This window comes from Hibiscus syriacus, unplaced genomic scaffold (genome assembly GCF_006381635.1).
Source record: "Hibiscus syriacus cultivar Baekdansim isolate YM2019G1 unplaced genomic scaffold, ASM638163v2 tig00111493_pilon, whole genome shotgun sequence".
Lineage (NCBI taxonomy): Eukaryota > Viridiplantae > Streptophyta > Magnoliopsida > Malvales > Malvaceae > Hibiscus > Hibiscus syriacus.
Genome location: NW_024063102.1, coordinates 607,555 through 624,016, shown reverse-complemented (window position 1 = coordinate 624,016; position 16,462 = coordinate 607,555). Strand labels below are relative to the sequence as shown.

Sequence of the window (16,462 nt, the reverse complement as noted above, 5' to 3'; positions counted from 1 at the left end):
AGGGAGTTTGTAAGGTTACTCTTTATCCTCAAAAGAAAGAACAAATTAGTGAATTTGTTGAAAAATCCTTAGTGAGGAGCTAAGGTAGTGGACGTAGACTTTGGTTGAGAAAGTCGAACCACTATAAATCGCTGTGCAATTCTCTATCTTTCAATCTCCTTACTCCCTAAAGACAAAACCATTCCGACCCCTCTTTACAAACCATTCCGATTGTCGATTCGAGCTTCCGAAAATCCCAACAAATATGTCATATCTAATCCTAGAAAATTAAACGATTTGATCGGTCAAAGAAACGATAAAAGAGACTGAAACGTGCCAAAATACATAATTATTAAGAACTAAAAAGAAGATTTGATACAAAAAAATAAAAAAAAATTATAAATACTGACTATCAATGACCAACACTAAAGTTGGTGATGTCGCCAACCAACCAAATTTAGAAACGAAGACATGCGACGCAAGCCTAAAAAAATGAAAAACTAGAACAAAGTTAACAACACCAAAGTTTTTTGATTTTATTATTAAGACTTTAATATCCATTAGAATTAGAGTTCTATATAATAACTACTTCTTATGTCTATAATTATAGAGTTTTTAAAAAACAGTATTATATACAATTTAAATTAATATAATAAATTATATCTTCTCCTTCACAGTCCTCAATATCAACTTTTGTTTACTCCCCAGACAATGGGAAAAGATTCAGTCATCGTATACGTTACATTGGCTGTTCTAATCCTCTATCTCATCTCTTATTCCATTAAGAAACACTCCACCCGCAACCACCACCACCACCGCCGCCTCAAGCTCCGCTATTCCTCCACCCATCACGACCCCGTTTCTTTTGATCCCCTCGTCGCCGAGATCGAGCGCCGTCGTGAAGACAACCAATAGGAGAAGCAGTACTTGAAGCATTCCCATCCAGAGTTCTTGCAGCACCCCGCGCCTGCTGAAGAATCGCAACCCGAGTTGGATGATTTCTTGAATGCAGAAGATTACTTGAATGATGGGGACAAGTTTAACGTTACTAATAGGTTGGTGGTATTGCATTTAATTTTAAATTCTTGTTACTAGTTTTATTGGTTACTAAGGGTTTAAATTTTGAAGCTTTAGTTAGTATGTTAAGTGTCAATTCTAGTGAAAATATTCTACTTAGATTATCAATGATACTAATTATGTGCTAGGTGAACCCATGGAGTGGATGACTCGGGTTTGTGTACGCATCGTGAATGACCAAAGAAGATTCTGATAGATACTATCTTATAATCACACATACTATTAAAAAATTGTGTTAGGTGTCTTCATTACTTAGATTATCAATTTTAGTTAAGGGTTTATATGCTTTACAGAAAGCATGCTAGGTTGCTTCATTATTGCAAGTTTATGTGAGTATGCTTAATTCTTTCTAATTGCCTAATAGAATGAGTATCACTGCTAGGCGTCTTCATTCTTGAAAATTGTTGAGATGTTAGTTTGCTTAATTCCTTTGTGAATGTCGTCTAGAATGAATATACTTTGTGATGATTTGTTGGAAATATAAGCATAATGGGCATTAGCATTTTGGACGATGTTGATTGAATGAAGGTTTAATGTAATGAACAGGTTGGTATTGCTGTTTCCCAAGATTGACGTAGACCCAGCAGATGGTTTCGTGACTGAGAATGAATTGATTGAGTGGAATCTGCAGCAGGCTACGAAGGAAGTCTTGTTCAGGAGTTTGAGGGAGAGGGAATTCATGACAGGAACAACGATGGGTTAATTTCATATGCCGAGTATGAGGCTCCCAGTTGGGTGAAGAATGGTCTGTTGTCTACGCCATTTTGTTTCTAAATTATAGATATTATGTTGTGGAACTAATCCTTCGCACTTGCTTTTTTTTCTTTTCTTATGAGATCTTGGTATTTTGTGTTTTTTAAACCTAAATTCTTAGCTGGATGGAGTTGATTGATAGATGGTTCACTTTAGTAGATTCTTTCGACGAATCTGATTAATGACATTAAAACAAAACAACAAACATGCATGACCTATTCATTGGACTTCTAGTTCAAAACTTGGATATGTTAATTGATTTCTGTTTAATTTGCCTACTACTGATACTTAGAGGTGTTACCTTATTTTTGCTTCTTTCTATAGACAACCCTTCTTTAGGCCACAATATGGGCTGGTGGAAAGAGGATCATTTTAATGCCTCAGATGCCGATGGTGATCGTTTATTAAATTTAATCGAATTCAATGAGTAAATTTCAACTAATATTCTCCCAAGTGTTTATTTTCAATTGCTGCTATTACTCTCCCCTAAATTTTCCGCTGCATATTTTCCTAGCTTTATGCACCCGGCTGACAGCAAAAACCCAAAGCTGCTTCAATGGTTAAGCCGGGAGGAAGTAAGGTGACCTGAGTTTTATTCCTTTCCCCCATGAAAATTATATTTATATCTGTCCCTATAAAAAGAACCAAGTCATGCTTAAATTATATATTCTACGGGATAGTTGCAAGCTCGAGCTCGATTCAAAACTCGGGGATCGATACTCGGCTTAAGCTCAGTCAAACATCAATTTCTAAACTTGGCTCAGTTTGAAAAATAAAAATGCTACTTGAACTCGAGCTCGATTAAACTTGTTTAACAATTTTTGTACTAAAGCTCGAGCTCGACTAAGCTTGTTCATATTTAATAATATATATTGTAAGGGTAGAAATGCAGTTTAATAATATAAGAATATATATTAAGATTGAAAAGTTTGATTACGCTGGCGAGCCGCTCAAACCGGGTATTATTATTATGGTGCTTGAATTGGGCTCGGCCTATAACTAGAGCTGTTCAAGCTTGGCTTGATAATTCCCAAATCAAATTCGAGTTTTTCTCGAGCCGAACTTGAATAGCTCGTGAACATATGTATCTCATTTACAAAGTGGCAGATTCATTGAGGGCTGAGGGTGTGTATGTGTCCACCCTGAAAACCGAATTTTCTTCGATTAGTTATCTGTTTTATTGATAGTGCACCTCCTAAAATTTTATTTCTACCCACCCTATTTAAAAATTTTGTATTGTTAACATATACATGTTCACTCTAAAAAATATTTTTGGATCCGTCTTTGAATTTACGCCCATAATTTTGAGTTCAAGAAATAAGAAAAACAGTTTCTTGTTTTTGGATATTTTATCCCATTTTCATTTGATCTGTTTTTCTATTATTGCGTTTAAATTTTCCTTTTTCCCCCTCCCTTACGGAAAGAGACGAAGACAAAGATGGGAAGGTTAACTTTAATGAATTTTTTCATGGCATTTTTGACTTGGAAATAAGCAATGATGAAGAAGGTCATGATTCAATGGAGACAGAGACAGGTGCTTGTATGAACTTATAGTTTTCTGTATCATGTTTGAATTGGGAACTTGTAAATAAATTTCCAGTGGTTTAACAGATTCTTGACAGATGAAGAGCTATTGCCAATAATTGGGAAACTTCATCCATCTGAACGGTACTATGCAAAACTACAAGCAGATTACATCATATCACAGGATGACACTAGATAATTTAGAGTTACTTGTATGCATGACTTCTCTAATGTTCCATTTTATTATTATTTTGTTGCATTTGTACTTACAAAGTAATGCAACAGGGAAATTGATGGGTATGTTTTAAAACAGGCCAAAGTAATACCATAGCCAAAGAAACCATTATGGACGTAGAGTGGACGTAGCCTAGGCCTCTTTGGAGAAGTTGTAGAACGCTTATAATAAACCAAGTTTTACGACTCTTACAATAGTTGACTCTATTTACTTTGACATACTTTATTTAATTATCGCAATCTCTGCTTAAAGAGATGTATGGGATAATAAAAGCCAACCAGAACGTTTATCAAAACCCTAAAAGGAGATCTGGGTCTCTCTCTAAAGAATTCTAATGGTTTTAGGCTCCCCGTTATGAACTCGATAATAATGCATATGAAAGTAAAGGGGGTGGCCAAAACCCATTTTCCAAGGAATCTCGTTACATACTGTCGCAATCGTCTTTCGGTTGGGCCCCGGAATTTGGCTTCGACTTGAAAAATGTGGGTTGGAGTCGCCACCGATCATTTATTTAAAACAAATGGGTTGATTGGATACCTTATTTCTTACCTGATCTGCGTCTTTCCAAAGATGTGTCGGGTTCGGGAGTCGGTTACGGTCAAGGAAGGATTAGCACCATTGAACCGCTCTTTCGGTACTACGTAATTTCCAGTTGTCTTTGATTAAGAAAATTGCAAGTTAAATTAAAAGGTAAAATTTGATCCGTATTACTTACTCTTAATGAGTTTATGGAAATACCCTTAAAAATAAGATGTTAAAAGAAAATAATAATAATAAAAGAAAGTAACAAAACTAAAGAGTAAATCAAGGAAATAAATGAAACAAATAATAATAAACATAAAATAATTGGATGAAACAAAAAAAATGAAAATGAATAAAATAAAATAAAATAAATGAAGATAAAATATATATACAAAAAGAATAAAAAAGATAAAGTGTTTTTTTAAAAAAGAAAAATAATAATAAGAGTAAAAAAACTAAAAATATAATGAAAATAAATAAATAGTATAAATAAAATAATAAAAAATATACATATATAAAAATATAAAAATGTATGTATAATATAATAAAATACTAAATAGTAATAATAATAATAAATAAATGAAAAATAAATATAAATATAATATTAACTAAAAAATAGTAATCATAGAAATATAAAATAAAATGAAGTAATAATATATATATATAACGTTAAGAAAATATAGTAAAAAAATAGTAAATAAGTAAACATAGATAAAATAATAATTATATATATATATATATATATATAATAGGAAAATAATATAATATAACGCAAAAAAAATGAAAAAAAAGAGAATTATAATAAATAAATAAAATATAATTATATATATATATATACATATAAATAATAAGGGTTAAATTAAAACAAAAATGAATTAGGGTTCGAAATTAAAATCCAATTGAAGAAAAAACGAATCTGCGTGTATTTAAAATCAGGGGGACCGAAATGGGCATTAACCCATTGTAGAGGCAAAACACACGGATCCACACGACCCGTTTATAAAAATCCGAATAGTTTTTCAAAAAAACACAAGCCTCGGGGGCTAGATCTACAAAATTAGATCTCGAAAACGCCTCCGTTCATTGGCCAAAAACACTTCTCTCGGTTTTCTTTCGAATCAAAACACAACAAGGGTAAGGAAAAATAACATGCGAAAGTATGAACTTTACCTTTCAAAATATAAATGCTTCGAAAAATGGCTACGAGTTGCTTGTAATATTTTGCTTGGTATTTCGTATATCTCTTCCGAATGTGTTACAATAGTGAGTTACAATGACTATTTATAATGCTTGTGGATCCTATCTTTAGGAGTTTAAATAATAGTAAAACTCTATCTTATTTTTAGGAGTTTGAATCCTAGCAAAATTCTATCCTATTTTTAGGAGTTTGAATCCTAGTAGGACGAAAAGGTGTGTTGACAGCTGCCCCTCTTTGCCCAAAGTCGTGTAACGGGGATAGGGCAAAGATTAAAAGACACACTTTTTGTTGAGTGGAGTTGAAAATTGACTCTGATGTTTCAATAACTCCCTGTCGAATTGAGTTACGGATGACTCCTCCATCGTGAAGTCGAGTTCATCTTGAAATGATATGAAATTGAAGCCGTATTTCGGAATTTGAATCAGCACGTGGCTTCCCGTTGCCCTTCGGTCTTCTTCTCGGTTTAAAGACCTTGGATCGGAATCGAACTCAAAACTCTTCATTGACAGATAGCTTTTTCTTGACTTAAGCTATGCTGCTTGAAAATGGTTGCTTGTCACTCAGGCACGGCTAACCCAGGTCCTATTCTCGACTTGAAAACCTCGACTGCAACCGGAAAGTAGTGCGATTGATGTGTCATCGAGCTGAATGGAATCGAACTCGACAATTTTGATGGCAGATAACCCTTCTAGTCTTGAGTTATATTGTAAATGATGTGCCTTGGAGCTGAGCGTAGTCGAACTCGAAGGTCTTTGTTGACAGATAATCCTTCTTTGAGTTGGATATCCCTCGTCGTGAAGTTGAAATCTAATCTAAAGATGGATGATGCTTGTGTGCACGATTCCCTTCGTCGTGAAGTTGAAACCGCGGGTGGCCCCTTCGTCGTGAAGTTGAGCCTGGAATTGGATATCCTTCGTCGTGAAGTTGAAATCCAAGTAAGTAGCATTGTTCCGAGTCCAATATCCTCCGTCGTGAAGTTGAAATTGACTCTGGAATCGGGAAATTGTTTGTTCACAACCAGCCGTCCCTTCGTTGTGAAGTTGAACTTGTGTTGTCTCGAGTCCAATATCCTTTGTTGTGAAATTGAAATTGGCTCTGAAATTGGGAAATTGTTTATTGACAACCAGCGGTCCCTTCATCGTGAAGTTGAACTTGCGTTGTCTCGAGTCCAATATCCTTCGCTGTGCAGTTGAAATTGGCTCTGAAATTGGGAAGTTGTTTGTTGACAACCAGCAGTCCCTTCCTCGTAAAGTTGAACTTGCGTTGACTGGAGTCCAATATCCTTCGTTGTGAAGTTGAAATTGGCTCTGAAATTGAGAAGTTGTTTATTGACAACCAGCGGTCCCTTCGTCGTGAAGTTGAACTTGCATTGTCTGGAGTCCAATATCATTCGCTGTGAAGTTGAAATTGGCTCCGAAATTGGGAAATTGTTTGTTGACAACTAGCGGTCCCTTCGTCGTGAAGTTGAACTTACGTTGTCTCGAGTCCAATATCCTTCGCTGTGAAGTTGAAATTGGCTCTGAAATTGGGAAGTTGTTTGTTGACAACCAGCGGTCCCTTCGTCGTGAAGTTGAACCTGTGTTGTCTGGAGTCCAATATCCTTCGTTGTGAAGTTGAAATTGGCTCTAAAATTGAGAAGTTGTTTGTTGACAACCAGCGGTCCCTTCGTCGTGAAGTTGAACTTGCGTTGTCTGGAGTCCAATATCCTTCGCTGTGAAGTTGAAATTGGCTCTGAAATTGGGAAGTTGTTTATTGACAACCAGCGGTCCCTTCGTTATGAAGTTGAACTTGCGTTGTCTTGAGTCCAATATCCTTCGTTGTGAAGTTGAAATTGGCTCTGAAATTGGGAAATTGTTTATTGACAACCAGCGGTCCCTTCGTCGTGAAGTTGAACTTGCGTTGTCTGAAGTCCAATATCCTTCGTTGTGAAGTTGAAATTGGCTATGAAATTGAGAAGTTATTTGTTGACAACCAGCGGTCCCTTCGTCGTGAAGTTGAACTTGCGTTGTCTGGAGTCTAATATCCTTCGCTGTGAAGTTGAAATTGGCTCTGAATTTGGGAAGTTGTTTGTTGACAACCAGCCGTCCCTTCGTTGTGAAGTTGAACTTGTGTTATCTTGAGTGGCACGATATCCTCCGTCGTGGAGTTGAAATCGCGGATAGCCACTTCGTTGTGAAGTTGAGCCTTGACTTGAATATCCTTCGTCGTGAAGTTGAAATCCAAGTATTGTATGTTGCGGGTGGACACAATTCCCTTTGCCGTGAAGTTGAAACCGTGGAGACCCCTTTATTGTAAAGTTTGACTTCGAGCTAGATATCCTTCGTCGTGAAGTTGAAATCCACTCTCAAGCAAATTGTGTTCTTTCAAGAGAAACTTTCAATCTGTCGAGTTGGTTGAAGTATAGCTTCTTGCTGCTGAGTTAAGCAACCAACATGAATCTTTAAAGGTGCTTTTAAATCGAGTATCCTTCGTCTAGAAGTTGAAACTTGACTCTAAAAGCTGCAAAAAATTATGTATGTGGAAAATGATAAATATGATGCTCTAAAATGTATGCATAAGATGCATGTAACATGAATTGGTTATATTTTATCTCCTGAAAAAGGTCTGATAATTTGCATTAGGATGTTGAATCCCCAAATGATGCCCCAATATCAAAAAATGCCTTAATATTTGATGTTGAATCTCCAAAGATGCCCCAAATGTTCCTCATTTCTTGCTTCAACATTGATTTTGAGCATGAGTTTTGTGTCTAAGAGTCACATGTCATTTACCAAGATACACTCTAGAGAGACTGTCTTGTTTGAAAAAAATGTTTTTCTTTCTCTTTTATTTTCAAAGTTCTGAAAATATCAATAAAGAGTTTTGAAATATGTTTAATCAAAAGTTTTGAAAATATTGTCTCTTTCACAGTTTTACAATTGAGACGAATCATAAAACTAGAGTTCATTGGATATCAAATGTTTAATTACAATGTTAATCCTTCAATAAATTATAGTTATTTGACACGTGCCAAGATCAAAGCTATCTTTGGGAAATGGTTAAGTAAAGAAATGATAAAAAGGTCTCAGGTTATTGTGTTTGGTCAAAGGTTTGGCATTTGATGCTCAAAGGTTTGATGGGGTAGCTTGCATGCTCCTCTACTGGAAGTGTTCTCTGACTCCCAGCTTTCATAGTCACATTTGGATTGTGCGATGCCTTATCAAGGAATTTGTGTGATCACCTCAGTTGCACAATTTTTATATTCGAGCCGCCTTTTCAGGTTTTCTACTCGAATCCTCCTTTAGTTTCAAGACGTTATTCATGATTTACGTCTTGAACCCCCCTTTTTTATTTTTCTCTACCATGCATTAATTACATTGTTTTTTGCAAACAAAGATTAATCCTGATGGGCAGGATGAAATCTGAAGATATTCTCTTTTGTTTAGAAATCCATGTATGATTAGAAGGGACTTTTAAGGCACGTAATGTAGGTTAGGGTTCATGGTTATGAAAGAAAAGGATAAATAGGCCCAAACAAGTGTTTCAGGGTGTTGAACCAAGGATCAATTCATTATGATGCCTTCAATCTTGCTCAAAATGTTTCTCTCTCTTGATGCTCTATGATCTTCGAGTGAAGTGATTCAGTGATTCAGGAATGATTGTGCTTGATCAATCTCATAGTTTGAAGCTTGATATACCATTTGTATTTAGGGAATCTTTGCATGTGCTTTTTTGTCCCTTTTTCTTTTTGATTTTTGTTCTTTCTTTTTTTTCTTCTTTTTTGCTTCTTTTCTTTTTTGTTTTTTCCCTTTTTGTTCTGATTGAATCTTCGCACTTGGCATTTGGTTCACCTTTTGGTATCTCATCTGAATCAATGTCTTCGCTCATGTGAGCATACTTCTTCCACCTTGCCCCCCAGTGTGGAGGGTGATACTTGGTTAGGGTTGAATCAGAAGAAAAATACTACAGGCTCAAAAGGGGACACAAGGGATATTTTTTTTCCTGTTGTGAAGGGATAAAGAAAGAAAGCCGTTCATCATTTCATACATGTAAATCTTCACATAAGAGGTATCCCCAGGGGGATAGATTTTTAAGATTAGTTCTATTCACATGAAAACAATGTAATTAATGTATGATAGAATTATTTCGAATGAATTCTTCTTCTTTTTTCCCAGATGTCTCAATGTTCAGGCTCCCCGCGAGATGCCCCAAGTTGGTTCTTTAGAAGAATGCTCATGTTAAAATGAACAACTCAATGCCTTGGGTTTTAATGGTAAGAAAGGTTATTTTTGAGTCTAAAAAAGACAGTGGTGTGATCTTATTGACTCAAAGAAAGGTATGAGTGTATCAAAAAGATAAAGGCAATGTTCAAGAATTTCAAAAAGAGGTAATGTCAAAATTTCGTCTTTTGGTAATGACCACGAGTTGTTTTGGGCAAAGAATCAAGGTATTTTATTCTGGGGTTTGAGACAGGGTAAGAAAGGTCTAATCTTCCCATATGTCAAAAATCTATAATTCTTGAAGAATTAAAAGAATCATTAATTCATTTGATATTCGAAGAACTAAAGATTAAAATTGTTCAATTGCTCCACCTTAGAAAGCAGCATAAATTCAATCATTTAAAAGATTAAGCAAACATGAAAGATCAAAGACGTGTTCAAACAAAATAATCCTCTAAGTGCAAATGGTATATGCCATGCCCCCTTCTTCGGCAAGCGCCTTACAGTTTTCAGAGGAATGTTTGGGGCTTCTTATGTGGTAACAGCTAACAGCTTCAACATCGTAGCTCTTAGGATATGGGGATTCTTTTCTTAGATCATCCTGTCAGGCTTTGTCCTACAATCAGCTGATCAGACTCCCACTGTATTGTTTTCAATTTTTTCTTTTGATGTTACAATCTTGCTTCCATGTGGTTAAAACCACTTCATCGAATCCTCCATGAAGAAATTTCATGTTTATGAAAATGCTTAAAAATGAAATGTAGATGCACAACGCAAAATGAAAAAATGCATGAAATGTTCGAGGCATTGATCCAGAAAAGTGCCCATTATTATAAATAATCCTTATTTCGACAAAAATGTTTTATCTTGTAAGAGACATAAAAATAATCTAAGGTACATTCGGACTAAATCCTCTAGACCCCGAACAGCTTCCAGCAGGTTGACAAGTCTTCTGTTTTCATCTGTCACTGGTTGTATGCCTTGTTGGACCACTTCAGATGGCGAGCTGCCTTCTGTACTTGATCCAGGAAATCTTGGATGACTGCGTCTCTGCCTTTCACCCTTTGTTGTGCTTGCTCCCAACAGAAACGCCACTGCAAACCCCCGTCGAAGGGCACTATCTGAAGCTCACTCGCTTGCTTTTTGAAACTATTGTTTTACCATCTTTCTCATGTTGTTTCTCCAGATCAGCCATTTGGATTCTCAGGCGTTGGATTCTCAAGAGTTATCATTGACTTTATCTTTGTACCCCTTTCTCAAGTCTTAAAGCTCAAAATAGACTCTTTTCTGCTCCCTTTCCAGTTTATCTGTTCTATCTTTCTAAGAATCGGCATCTAGTTTCCATTGATAACGTTCAGCTTCAAGTTCTTTAACTCTCTGTTTCAGCTCATTATTCACAGCTTCAAACTCTGCCTTGACTATTTCAAGTTCAAAAGGGATATGTCTGAGATGTTCCTCCATGGTCCTGGTGTCTTCACAGTCTGGCATCGGGATGCTATCATTCTTTCTCAATCTTCGCCACTCCATATAATCCGGAGTAAGCATATCTCTGGCAGCCACGACATCCATCCGGGATACTTTCTTCCATGACTCGGCTGCCTCTTTGATCCTCTTCTTATAACTGTCACTGTGATACACAAAATCTGATGTAGATAATCTGTATGTTGCTGCCCCATACTGTCTAAGTGCCAATAACATAGCATACCCAACTGCACCCCAAAGTTCAAGTAAGGTCATAGTGTCAGAATCCCCAAATCGGAAAAGAACGTCACTGAGGAACAACCAGGGGCTCTCCAAGTAATATCCCGGTCCTGAAGATGAGTGAAGACCTTCATCCATTCTTCCTTCAAAGTGCCTTCATGCCATTTCATAGTGATGAACTTTCCCAATGGTGAATAGGTAGTGTTGAATCGGCGGTAGGCAACCCCGTTAGTCTTCCAAAAGTGTCTGTGAATCCAGACTTGAAGGAGCTGAACACATCCAATGAACCTTCCTCCACCAGTTCTTCTGCAATGATTAAGAGACCGAAAGGTCTCGGCTAAGATGGTCGGCGTTGGGTTGACTCGCCTTGGAAGTTGTTCAAATAGTTCTACTACGGCTGCGTCGATACACCCCAAGGTCTTCGGAAAGATAATCAAACCGTACAGACCCAGTGCAAAAAGATCTATAGTCTTCCATTCATCAGGGTGGTTCTTCATTAGTTGCTTTATATGGATCCACTCGATTCCTTCCCCGTTACCTTTGTGTCGAAGTCGATCAGTCACCAATTTTTCATCAACCCCTGCAATCTTAGCTAGTCCGTTCTTGAAAGGCTGACTCTTGATGTGTTTGATATATGCCCTCTCTAGTCTGATGTTTTTGCAGTGCAGTAGGGTAGTATACTCTTCAATTGTGGGCATCATGTCCTCCCGATTAAAGGTGAAACAACTATATCTCGGGTTTCAGAATTGAATTAATGCTCGGAGCAGGGGCTCATCAGTCTTGACATGGAGTAAGAGGGCGATATCACCATATCGTTGGCTGAACTTATGCTTTCTGTCATTCCCCCAACTGTCCCAAATATTTTGCAGTTCTTGGACATCATTTTGTTTCAGGCTGACAGATGCGTAACTAACAAGCTTTGACACATAATTTCCCTGAAGATTGTCTCCCTTCTCTTTCTGAGTCTTCTCAGACCATAGTCATGCCTCAGCGTTTTTAATCTCTTGTACTACAACACCTTTTTCCATTAATTCGGATTTATTTTGTGTTTAACAAATGTTTTTTAAGGATCAATAACCTCTTGTTATGATGCAAATGCTAGAAAACAAACACAAAGGCAAAAGGATTAGTAAAATAAAAATAAAAATAAAATGACGAAAGAAAAAAAACACAAAAAAGAAAATGGTTAGGGTAAAAATATCTTAAGTTTTGGAATATGGTTTCGGGGTAGGCTCTAATTCTCCATGGTTTCCCGATTTAGGTTCTAAAAACGGTACTCGAGTTCTCCTTGCTGGTGCCCCCTTGGGCTTGCCAGACCCTTAGTCCTAAACCCATCACAGGCTTGTGTGGACTAAGTTAAACTCGAGAGGACATATTCCCTTATGCCCGCATGGTAAATAAATTCACACGAAGACATAAGGTATATGAATCCCGAATGCTACTTGCTAGGCCCGCACGGTGAATAAATTCACACGAAGGTATCGCTTTTACCCCCACTTAGGACAGGGTTTAGAGCTCGAGTATAGAGCCTTAAATGAAAAAAATTTGAAGGCTGAAATCACGAGAAAACGATTAGTACAACTATTTACCCGAAAATATAATCAAACGTAAATAAAAAAGGATCGAAATGTTACCTTAAAATTTAAACTTACCATTTTCGTTAAAAAGACAACTGAAATTACCTTAGCCTGACTCACTTACCTATCCCCAGCGGAGTCGCCAAGCTGTCGCAACCGTTTTTCGGTTGGGCCCCAGAATTGGGCTTCGACTTGAAAAATATGGGTTGGAGTCGCCACCGATAATTTATTTAAAACAAATGGGTTGATCGGATACCCTATTTCTTACCTGAACTGCGTCTTTCCAAAGATGTGTCGGGTTCGGGAGTCGGTTACGGTCAAAGAAGGATTAGCACCCTTGAACCGCCCTTTCGGTACTACGTAATTTCCAGTTGTCTTTGATTAAGAAAATTGCAAGTTAAATTAAAAGGTAAAATTTGATCCGAATTACTTACCCTTAATGAGTTTATGGAAATACCCTTAAAAATAAGATGTTAAAAGAAAATAATAATAATAAAAGAAAGTAACAAAACTAAAGAGTAAACCAAGAAAATAAATGAAACAAATAATAATAAACATAAAATAATTGGATGAAACAAAAAAAAATAAAATGAAATTGAATAAAATAAAATAAATGAAGATAAAATATATATACAAAAAGAATAAAAAAGGTAAAGTGTTTTTTTTAAAAAGAAAAATAATAATAAGAGCAAAAAAACTAAAAATATAATGAAAATAAATAAATAATATAAATAAAATAATAAAAAATATACATATATAAAAATATAAAAATGTATGTATAATATAATAAAATACTAAATAGTAATAATAATAAATAAATGAAAATAAATATACATATAATATTAACTAAAAAAATAGTAATCATAGAAATATAAAATAAAATGAAGTAAGAATATATATATATAACGTTAAGAAAATATAGTAAAAAAATAGTAAATAAGTAAACATAGATAAAAAATAATATAATATATATATATAATAGGAATATAATATAACGCAAAAAAATGAAAAAAAAAGAGAACTATAATAAATAAATAAAATATAATTAAATATATATATATATATATATATATATATATATATATATATATATATATATATAATAAGGGTTAAATTAAAACAAAAAATGAATTAGAGGTCGAAATTAAAATCCAATTGAAGAAAAAACGAATCTGCGTGTATTTAAAATCAGGGGGACCGAAATGGGCATTAACCCACTATAAAGGCAAAACACACAGATCCACACGATCCGTTTATAAAAATCCGAATAGTTTTTCAAAAAAACACAAGCCTCGGGGGCTAGATCTACAAAAATAGATCTCGAAAACGCCCCCGTTCATTGGCCAAAAACACTTCTCTCGGTTTTCTTTCGAATCAAAAAACAGCAAGGGTAAGGAAAAATAACATGCGAAAGTATGAACTTTACCTTTCAAAATATAAATGCTTCGAAAAATGGCTACGAGTTGCTTGTAATTTTTTGCTTGGTATTTCGTATATCTCTTCCGAATGTGTTACAATAGTGAGTTACAATGACTATTTATAATGCTTGTGGATCCTATCTTTAGGAGTTTAAATAATAGTAAAACTCTATCCTATTTTTAGAAGTTTGAATCCTAGCAAAATTCTATCCTATATTTAGGAATTTGAATCCTAGTAGGACGAAAAGGTGCGTTGACACATACTATGCCAATGTCTTGCAGATGATAACTCGGTTACTACCATTATTGACTTCTTCCTCTTATTGTTATTGGTTTTATGATTTATTTCTACATATATTATGGTTTCCTGTATTAGATTAAATATTCTTGCGTAGGAAATTATTTTCTTGCAAGTCATAGTTTCTTTTTTGAATAGTCTATTGTGATTAAAGGTATTACCTGTTAATAACTTTTTTTAGCCTATGACAATGTACACACACTGCAATGTTTTTGACAACTATTGAATGAAAATTCTAAGTTCGACATTATTCTCAACCAAGGCTTGACCTAGTAGTTTTTACCCCTCTCAAGTCCATGGAATAAATTAGCTCTATCATTGAAGATTTTGTTAATTTTAATCACATGCAGATTCGGATAAAGATGGCCGCTTAAGCTTAGTCGAGATGATTGAAAATCCATATGTATTTTATATTGCCGTCTTCAATGATAGTGAAGATTACTATAGGCACCGTGATGAGTTCCGCTAAATGCCTGATTTCTCGATAGGTAAGAGGAACCATCCATAATTTGCTTGCATCAACTCTATGCGGTCTGTATCTGCATAAACCGAGCTCTTTTTGCAGGATGAAAAGGCAGCAATAGAACTCTAGTTCTTTTTCCTAGCAATAGTATATGCTATTTCAATCAAGATCATGGTAATCCATGTTCATATCCATGGTGAGTTCTTGTACTCTAATTGTTTATTTCCGAGTTCCGACTTTTTTTTCCCGGGTTTTATTCCATCTATCAGCTACTCCAGATTACTATCATTTGTTCATTGCAGATACAGTAGCTGGTCCTTAGAATTTCATCTTTCATGGTCCATATAAAAGCAACATATATGCCATTTCCTGTGAAAACTGAGAATCTGATCTGGAACTCTCAGAATTGGCAGATTCAAAGTTGTAAATAATTCCATTCCATTGATTTGTTTATTCAACCACATGAAAACATCCACGGTATTTTATAGTTATTTATTGTTCTGGCCATCAACACGTAACGGTGTACCATAGAATTCTGTTGTGGAATTCAGGTTAATTTCCACCAATAATAACAAATTCACCTTGAAAATTATTATCTAGGTGACTAGTGTGAAAACGATTGTACTAAAAATCACCCTAAGGTAGATTCCCATGAAAGAGTGGAGGCGTCACAATGGTTCCTCTTAAAACCCACTCTCCTTAGACAGAACTACCAAGACAAGTAATTTTAATAGGACAATAATTAACAACAATTATACCCGACAATAGCTATTAAATAGACATAAAAGAGAACACCAAAATTTAACGAGGTTATACCAAAATTATGCCTACGTCCTCGAACACTACTAAAATAATATTTCACTAATAGAGGAAATATTACAAAGAGAGAGAAAGAGTACAAATAGCCTTTAATATAGAAGAAGGCTTATATTTGTGGGATGTTGAACTAAGGAGGAGGAGGGCTCTATTTATAACAAAAGAATTTCCCCTCCTCCTTATACAAAACCAATGTGGGATTAAAAATTTGCCAAAAACCCAACAAATCTCCACCTTGGCAAATTCCACACACATCTCTCAAAAATCCAATCTTCAATAGTGTTTGCAAATTCATCTTTCAATTTGTAACAATATTGACCAAGTCTAAACAATGTTTAAACTTGACCGCAGTTACCACTTTTGTCAACATATCAGCAGGATTCTCAATGTTCTGAATCTTCTGGATTATGACTCCACATTCTTCTAGAATCTCTCGTACAAAGTGATATCGAACATCGATGTGTTTCTGTCAAAGGTTCTTTCCAGGATCATGCATATACCTACTCACAACCCCAGCTGCCTGTGAAATTTCGGGTCTCGTACACACCATTGCATACATCAAGCTACCAACAACACTTGTATATGGAACCTTTGACATGTATTCTCGTTCTGCATCATCCTTAGGTAACATGGATGCACCGAGCTTGAAATAGGGAGCAAGAGGTGTACTAACTTGTTTCGACTTCTCATTCATGCCAAAAC

At 35.5% G+C, this 16,462-nt stretch overlaps 1 pseudogene; it reads left to right on the top strand.

The window, feature by feature from the left end:
• The window catches only part of LOC120163702, a 32,232-nt pseudogene extending 17,282 nt beyond the window's left edge, over positions 1-14,950 (top strand).
• Positions 14,951-16,462: the final 1,512 nt, after the last annotated feature.